Raw genomic sequence first — 9,055 nt, forward strand, 5'->3', positions numbered from 1 at the left:
TGGACTAGGCTCGTTCACATGTGGTGGCCACAGGTTCCCAAGAACAGCAGGTGAGAACAAGCCCCAATGCACAAGCACTTTTCAAGTCTCTACTTGCCTTATGTTTGTTAATATCCCATCAGTTAAAGCCAGAGTCTGTGTGGGAGGAGCTCCAGATTTTTACAATCTACTCACATTGGGTTTTTTGCTATTTGAAGCTGAATACATTCCCAGCTGACCCAGAAGAAAGTTACCTTGATTCCCAATGACTTTCTGATTCCCAGTTCCCTTCTTTGTGAAGGCCAGTTCCAGTGCCTGCCGTTGGGTTCCACTAGGACCCTTTGTATCACTCAAGATCCCTTGGTTGTAAACAACAGATACTTCCTGTGGCTGACTTAAACAGAAAGAGAGTTTACTGGGAGGAAATGAGGAAGGTCAGAGAATCAGTGGCTAAGCAAAGCTGAAGAGTCAGGCTTAGACATCAGGAGCTGGCTTTTCCCTATAGATGCCCTCTTTTCGCTTTAGCTGGTTTGAGTTTCTGTTCATTGCAACCAAATGGGCATTTACTACGATGCTCTGCTACAAACACCGACTACTGATTCTGAGAAGCTACCAGCAGTCTTTCCCCTGGGGGGTCACACAATGAGGTACCTGGATACCCAAACCTCCCAATCTTCTTCTGATCTTTCAAGAAGCTAAGACACACAACTTCCTTCCGCCCTTGCCAGTGGGAGCCCATGTGGATCCATGGATTCGTGACTTTGCAGATAAGGTGCCCTTCTCTTGAAACTTGGCAGCGTCACCATCGCCTGCTGTTGTAGAAACCAAAGTCATGAAATGTCTGGAGGGAAAAAATAGCTTCCAGATCTGCATTCCAAAGTGTGCTCCTGGTAAGTGGAGTGGTTCCCAATTTTTTAGGGACTTAGGAATGAAAGCAATCCACTAAGGATGTGAGGAAACCTAAACCTGATAATGCTAATGCATGCCTCTTTTCCATGCTGAGGCCTCCTAAAGCAGGACGGAGAGCACCAGTGAGGCTATTTCAGCTCATCAGGTTGGCCTCATTTCCATCAGGTGCGCTGCTTGCATCTGTCTGCTCAGTGTCCCAGGTTATTTTGGGCCAATTCATGACCTTATGCGCCTGCTTTTGTTTTTAAACATTTTTCTTTGCCCATCTGTTGCCCAGGAATCCTTTTGCAATGCCTCCGTCCAGTTGGGGGAAGCATTAGCAGGTCCTTGTTTTGAGTTTCCTGTCATCTTTAGCAAACTGTTTTCCTTTCTAAGACCCAAAAATATTGGAGGCAGAAACTTTATCTTCTGGCTAACTGTGGTCTTATCATCAGAGAGTATGGTTTTACAGTTAAACAACAAGCCTTCATCCATTCAGCCAGTAGACACTGGGGGCCTACTATGGGCCAGGCTCTGATGCTACCATGTTAGTTAGACCTCATGGCCTTGACCTTTACTCCTTTTCAAATTCTGATCCACTGCTTTAACTGAAAAGGAAGCTGGAATCATTAATTTACTGGGTATGTTGCATAGGAGCACTTACTTTTGACGTCCAAATATCTTGTTGGCTATATATGGGATTACTGCTGGGCATTCTTTAAAGAGAGCGGCATGCAGCAATGACTCGCTTGCTGGGAGTTCCTTTGGATCTTTCATCAGGTGAAGTATAATAGCTAATAATAGTAACTACTTTGTATAGAGTCCCTCCTAGCCATGAGACACTATGCAAAGTGTGGTCCAGACAATATCCCGCTTCATCCCCACCATGTCATTACTCCTGTTATACCTGTGAAAGTGATGAGCCCAGACTAGGTAAGTAACTTGTCCAAGGTCACAGAGCAAGTGTTGGAGCCCAGACTTTATACCCACAACTGCTTAATATAGCACTTTCCTCAGGGAAGTGCAGGAACCAGCTGGTTGTCTACTAATGAATGAGGACAGGATGACAGACTTTTTCTGTAAAGGGCCAAATAGTAAATCCTTTCTTCTGTAAAGGGCTCTATTGACCATAGGTGTCTTATCACCACCACTCAACTCTAGCAGTGCAGCATGATACATAAATGAATGAGCATGGCCATGTTTCAATAAAACTTTATTTATAAAAATAGGAAGTGGGCCAGATTTGCCAACCCCTGTGTTAAACTGTCACCCAGAGTAGATTATTAGGATATGCATAGCTGTTGCCTGCCATGTGACAACCTAGAAGCCAGATTATTGTCATCTTCATCATTGAGACCTTTTTTAGTTTTACTATGTGCCATGCACTGCAGCAAACACATTCTATAAATTTTCTCATTGAATCCTCTCAAGCACTCCAGGAAGAGATAGGAGTGCTTGAGAGGATCCCATTTTATAGACAATGAAACTGAGGCCAGAAAGGTAATTTGGCCAAGGTCACCCTGGGATTTCCAAACCCACCTCCTAACCATTACACCACTTTGAATATGGAAAAAAAAGAACACCATTCAATGTGCTTTTTCCTGTTCTCTCAATCAACATCAAAAGCAATCAACACAGACAGAAGATGCTTGTGACCACATGTGGAGGGAGACCTCTCCACCACAAAGCAAGCAATGAGCTCTGTAGCAGACACTAGCCGGGTGTCCGCCAATTCAATTCCATTGCTATCTACCTGGAGATAGCATCAGATCCCACAGACTGGGGGCTCAGTCCCCAAGACTTGCCCACTTCAGACACCAGTCACAAGTCCAGGACTCTGGAACTTCTGACCAACAGGCTTCAAGTTGGGGTTCCCATGACCCTTCTGTGGATTTGATTAATTTGCTAGAGCAGCTCACAGAAGTCAGAGTAACACATTTACTGATTGGTTGTTTATAAAAGATATTATAAAGGATACAGGCCGGACACAGTGGCTCACGCCTGTAATCCCAGCACTTTGGGAGGCTGAGATGGGTGGGTCACCTGATGTCAGGAGTTCAAGACTAGCCTGGCCAACATGGTGAAACCCCATCTCTACTAAAAATACAAAAATTAGCCAGGGATGGTGGCGGGTGCCTGTAATCCCAGCTACTCGGGAGGCTCAGGCAAGAGAATCGCTTGAACTCAGGAGGCGGAGGTTGCAGTGGGCCAAGATCGCGCACAATTGCACTCCAGCCTGGACGACAAGAGCGAGACTCCGTCTCAAAAACAATAAAATAAGATAAAGGATGCAGATGAAGGAATGCATAGGACAAGGTATGGGGGAAGGGGTGGAGCTTCCACACCCTCCCTGGCACACCACCCTCCAGGAACCTCCACCTGCTCAGCTGTCTGGAAGCTCCTGAACCCTGTCCTCTCAGGCCTCTTATGGAAACTTCATAGGATAAGCATGACTGAAGCATGGGCAACTGTGTCAAAATGGGATTGGACAAAAAGAGATGTAAACCCAGCAAGGCAGGTCTGTTCCAATTCCTCTCTGCCTCTGTGCAGCATTCCTTCCTCCAGGGTATCCGGCAGGACCCTCTCTGCAATGAGATTACACCCAGAATCAGATTAGAGTCCTGCTGTGGGCAGGTGAAAGGAGGGTAGAAGAATGTCAGGGAGGGAGATCGTGTTTACTGTAACAAGGGCCATGGGAGTTATAAACCAGGAACCGTGGACAAAAAACAAAATACAGGCTTGGTGCAGTGGCTCACACCTGTAATCCCAGTACTGAGGGAGGCCGAGGCAGGAGGATTGCCTAAACCCAGGAGTTTGAGACCAGCCTGGGCAACATAGTGAGACCCAGTCTCTACAAAAAAATTTGAAAAATTAGCCAGGTGGTGCATGCCTGTAGTTACAGCTACTCAGGAAAGCTGAGGTGAGAGGATCGCTTGAAACTAGGAGTTTGAGGCTGCAGTGAGCCGTATTCTTCTCACTGCACTCCAGTCTGGGTGACAGAGTGAGACCTGTCCCAAAAACAACAATAACAAAAACTATATATATAAAATATCACAATCACACTGCCTTTTGTCATCAGAGAGATGCATCTGCACACTAGGGAGCGTTGTCATTGGGTCTAAAAGGCCTGCTTCTCCTGGACTGAGCCTCAGAAGACAACACCTTCATGATACGTTCCCTTCCCTTAGGCATGCTGCTTTCATAGCCCCCTCCGAGAATCACCTGCTTTCTTTAGTTGATACCTTAGGTCAACCAGGCATGGTGGCTCACGCCTGTAATCCCCACACTTTGGGAGGCCGAGGCTGGCAGATCGCTTGAGCCCAGGAGTTGAAGACCAGCCTGAGCAACATGGTGAAACTCCACCTCTACAAAAAAATACAAAAATTAACTGGATGTGATGGTGCACACCTGTAGTCCCAGCTACTACTAAGGAGGCTGAGGTGGGAGGATTGCTTAAGCCTGGGAGGTTGAGACTGCAGTAAGCAGTGAATATGCCACTGCACTCCAGCCTGGGTGACAGAGAGAGACCCCTGTCTCAAAAAACAAAACAAACAAAAATACCTGAAGTCAGGTGTCCCTGGGCTAGGCACCATGCTATTTTTTCTGACTGGTTTTGCCTATCTCTGCACTGGTCCATTATGTGTTGGTTTTACGATGTCCCTATCTGTTTCCCAGGCTCTGGGGTGTCCTCACGGTGGCCACATGCAGTGTTTACCTGTACCTTCCATCTGTTCCCTCTGCCTGTCTGCTAAGCAGAGAGCTGCTTAAATGACCTCTGGGCCAAAGTGATGGCTGAGGACCAGCAGGTCACCCAGCCCCAACCCCTATCTGATGCCACTGATGCTGTCCTCAGGGAAAACAGGAGACAGACACTTGAGAGGCTTGTTTTTGAAGAGCTCCTGTTAACTTTTGTGTTAAGTCATGTGAGTGCACAGAGGTGTCACTTTAGCAGCTTCTCTTTCTTGGCAGTGACCTTGAGACCTGAAACTGGGTCACCGGATGCTCTGGAGGGGACACAGAAAACACCCAATCTGTCCCCAGTCCTCAGGCAGAGCAGGCCCTCATGCATTCATTCAACAACTATTTCTACAGCACTCACCTCAGGCCAGGTATCCTGATGTGGGTGCTGAGGATCCAAAGGTGAAGCAGACAGACAGGTCCCTTCCCCCAGGAGGTTGTGTTGGGAGTAACAGATATTTTATTAACACTTCGCTATGGAAAATAATTGCTGGGTCCCAACCAGAGCAGAGTTTAGCTGGAAGAGTGGTAGCCCCTCTCCATCAGTCGCCTAGTATGCGGTCCCATAAATATCACATTTCAAAATGACTATTCCAACTCTCACCTCCCTGTCCCCCGGCTTGCCTACAACCAGGAGAATTCCAGGACCAGTGCCCAGTGCCCAGCACATTTAATAAGTATGTCTGGATTGCCTGGCTGTTGCTGCACACCGCTTTCACAAAGTAGCTGTTGCAAGTACAAAAATCGAAACCAGCTGCCCATATTATTCCTATCTTTGGAAGGGTCCCAGGAGAGCACTGTGGACACAGCATTGCTGGATTTTAAGGTATCTCCCAGACATGCACACAAACACAAAAACACTTTTTGGGAGTTTAAAACAGAGCTAAGGCTAGGGCCCATCAGGATGTTAAACTTGCACACCAAATTGCCTGTGGCTTAGAAGCAGAAAACACGCCCAGGTGGACACCTGCAGCTCATTTGAAGGATCAGTCGTCTTGGTTTTCAAGTAGATTCACAGTGTCCAAGATAACCACAAAAAGAGAGCTGGAGGACCGGGTGCAGTTCACGCCTGTAATCCCAGCACTTTGGGAGGCCAAGGCAGGTGGATCATGAGGTCAGGAGTTCGAGACCATCCTGGCTAACACAGTGAAACTACGTCTCTACTAAAAGTACAAAAAATTAGCCGAGCATGGTGCCAGATGCCTGTAGTCCCAGTTACTTGGGAGGCTGAGGCAGGAGAATGGCGTGAACCCGGGAGGTGGAGGTTGAAGTGAGCTGAGATCGCACCACTGCACTCCAGCCTGGGCAGCAGAGCAAGACTCCATCTCAAAAAAAAAAAAAAAAAAAAAAGAGCTGGATAGATAAGCTAGTTTCTAATAACCTGCAAATGGGTCTACCTGCAGCTGTCGACCCATCGTCACTGGCTTTTTCTCCTGCCTCTTTGCCCGCGCTCAGTGGTCTCATAAATGCCTGACATCAGCGCCTCTCCCCATTACACCTTTTGCATGGCTTCCAGGTCTCGCAAGAGATGAGAAAGCCTCTCAGGCCAAATCAGGCTGTGATCCTGTGCTGCTCTCACTCCAGTTGCCCCAAATGAATATTGGTGCTGCCCCTGAACTTTGATCTCTGTGCATCTTTCTCCATCCATCAAGGGTTTCCTGATGACTGTGGAGTGTTTGTAAGCTGGTATTTGTAAAGTGCTAAGGGAGCCCTGCATTTTGTGAGCCAACTTCATCTCCGCCGTCTCCCGAATCCTTTCCTGTTTTCCCAGCATCTCTAGCTGGAGGGACCACGCAGTTCTGTCAGGCTCCAGAACGTCCCCAGTGCTATCTCCCCATCACCCAAGAGCTCTCCCCAACTTTCTCCCTTTCTTGTTTCTCCCCCCGCCCCTTTTTCAAAGTTCTGTTGTTTTTCTTACTATCACTTCACCCCTCCCCAAAAGACAGTTATACAAGGAGATGTGGGAGGAAGCGAAGAAACATAAGTAATGATGACTAAGTCAGCCTGGCTCCCTTGCCACTGGAATATTGTCAGAATTGGCCGGCTCGCCCTTGCCTCTGTAAAAAGCCTTTGCCAAGGGTGTGATTTTTCCTGAAGATCATTCTTTCCACATGACCAAATGCTGTAGTGTGTCACCAGTCCAGATCATTTCTTTCTGCCAGAATCTATGCTTGGGGCACAAAACTCAGGGTCATGCAAAAGTGATTTCCCCTAATCAAGAGGCAAGTGATATTTCCTGGAAGTTTCACCTCCAATCAGGGCTCATCGGCTTCCTCTGCTTTTCCTTCCATCACTGCTTCTTTCATTCCTGAAAAAGTGCTTTTCTTGAAGCCCAATGACCAATGATGAAAAAAATTTGGAGTAAAAGGCAGCCCCAGCGTCCATCTCTGGCCCAGGCCCAAGGTCTCTGAAATGGGGCCACAGTACTGGGCAGCTTGAGGTCTCACCCTGTTGTCACAGTCTCAGAGCTCTGCAAACCCCGAAAACCTGTGAGAAAAATCAACCCAAGAGGTGTTAAAAGGACTTGCCCATCTGGGCAGCATTTCCTGAGCTCTGCCTGAGTTTAACAGATGTAAGGCTCCGGCGTTCAGCAGCCCTCCTGCAAGATGCTATAGGTAATGAGCAGGAATTCCCCTAACCTGTGTGTCATGGAATGCACCCTCCCTCCCAAGAGCTGTGTCCACACAAAGCCAACCGGGTAACTGACCAGAGAGCTTACTATGCATAGGCAGTCCACATAATTCAAACCCCAACCCCAGTTTTCTCACATATATATGTAAGTTGTTTTGCAAGAAGGCAAAACCCTCACATTATCTCCTCACTGTGAAGTTTGCACCCACGTCAAGCAGATGCAAACAATTTCATAAAACGGCAACCCAGTTTTATGCAGAGCCATTGGAAATCATAAACTGGAGTAAACCGAGGCTCACTAGAGTCTTGAAAGTAATTAGCTGCTTTGTGAGGAAGACTAAGAATTCAACAAACTTAAGCATCTACAAACATCATCTGCAGACATCATCTTAAACATTTTAATCTGCATCCTGTCCCTAGTCCTTTACATTCCTTAAATAACTATTTTACTTCTGTTGAGTCCTTCAGGGCTGCATATGGGAGACATGAAAGCCTGTCTTTTGCAAGTAGCTGGACCAAACTGCCCAAAACTAAGAGAAACTTAATTCTGAGATTTAAAAAAAAAAAAAAATCATTTTAGCTGAGCATCTTTATTGGACTCAAAAACAATTTCATAAACAAGTAAATGAGAACTTCACATTTTCTGAACCTTGAAGGTTTTTTCCTCAGTTTCATTCTTTTTTTTTTTTTTTTTTTGAGACGGATTCTCGCTCTGTCGCCCAGGCTGGAGTGCAGTGGCGCAATCTCCGCTCACTGCAAGCTCCGCCTCCCGGGTTCACGCCATTCTCCTGCCTCAGCCTCCCGAGTAGCTGGGACTACAGGCGCCCGCCACCATGCCCGGCTAATTTTTTTTTGTATTTTTAGTAGAGACGGAGTTTCACTGTCTCGATCGCCTGACCTCGTGATCCGCCCGCCTCGGCCTCCCAAAGTGCTGGGATTACAAGCGTGAGCCACTGCACCCGGCCCAATTTCATTCTTTTAAAAATACCTTTTAAATTAATTCAGCAATGTTCTTAAACACAGCAAATTGACAAATATCAACTGAGTGTCTGTTCTGTGCAAATCACTCTGTAACAGCTTGCTGGCTTTACAGTCTCCAGGGCTCCCTGCCTCCAGAGCACACTGGTTTTGGGGCCCTGCACGCATCTTTCCTCTGCACTTTGGCTGGTTGGAGCAGTTTCAGTAGACGGGTCCTGACTGACCCAACATTTCAGAGAACATGCACAGAGCATAGTCCTCCTTCTAAATCAGGGATTCTCAAATTTCAGTGAGCAGAACTCCCCTGGGTGCTTGTTTACACGTAGATTCCTGGGTCCCACCCCAGAGATCAGTTTTGTCTGTCCAAATTGGAGCCTGGGAATCTGTATTATTAACCTAGGCCCCAGTGGTTCTGATGCTGGAGGTCCAGAGTTGTGCAGTTGTAAGGTGACAGTCCAGACCACACAGATACTTACTATCTGAACTCTTTTCCCAGTCCTGTCCAGGAGCCATTGGGGAGGACATCTGTCCTCTGGGGACCCCATCAAAATGGCGACATCATGATCTCCCTGTCAGTTTCCCTAAAGTACAGTCACAGGCGACAACACTGGCCCAGCAGCTATTCTGCCAAGTCATCCGTGTGATGGTGCGGGGCCTCGGGAGAGAGGACGACCAGCCCCTTCCCTTGTCCCTCACCCGCTGTCTCCAGGGGCCCTTTCAGGGGTGAAGCCTAGTCCCATCTCCCTCGCAGCTGCTAGTCTGTCCTCTTCCAAGAGGCCATCGGCGCCCGCCACGGTTCACCCTAAACAGGGGTTTCTGCTCCTCAGGTCCGCCTCGGAAC

Source organism: Hylobates moloch, unplaced genomic scaffold, assembly GCF_009828535.3.
Source record: "Hylobates moloch isolate HMO894 unplaced genomic scaffold, HMol_V3 SCAFFOLD_9, whole genome shotgun sequence".
NCBI classification, from domain to species: domain Eukaryota; kingdom Metazoa; phylum Chordata; class Mammalia; order Primates; family Hylobatidae; genus Hylobates; species Hylobates moloch.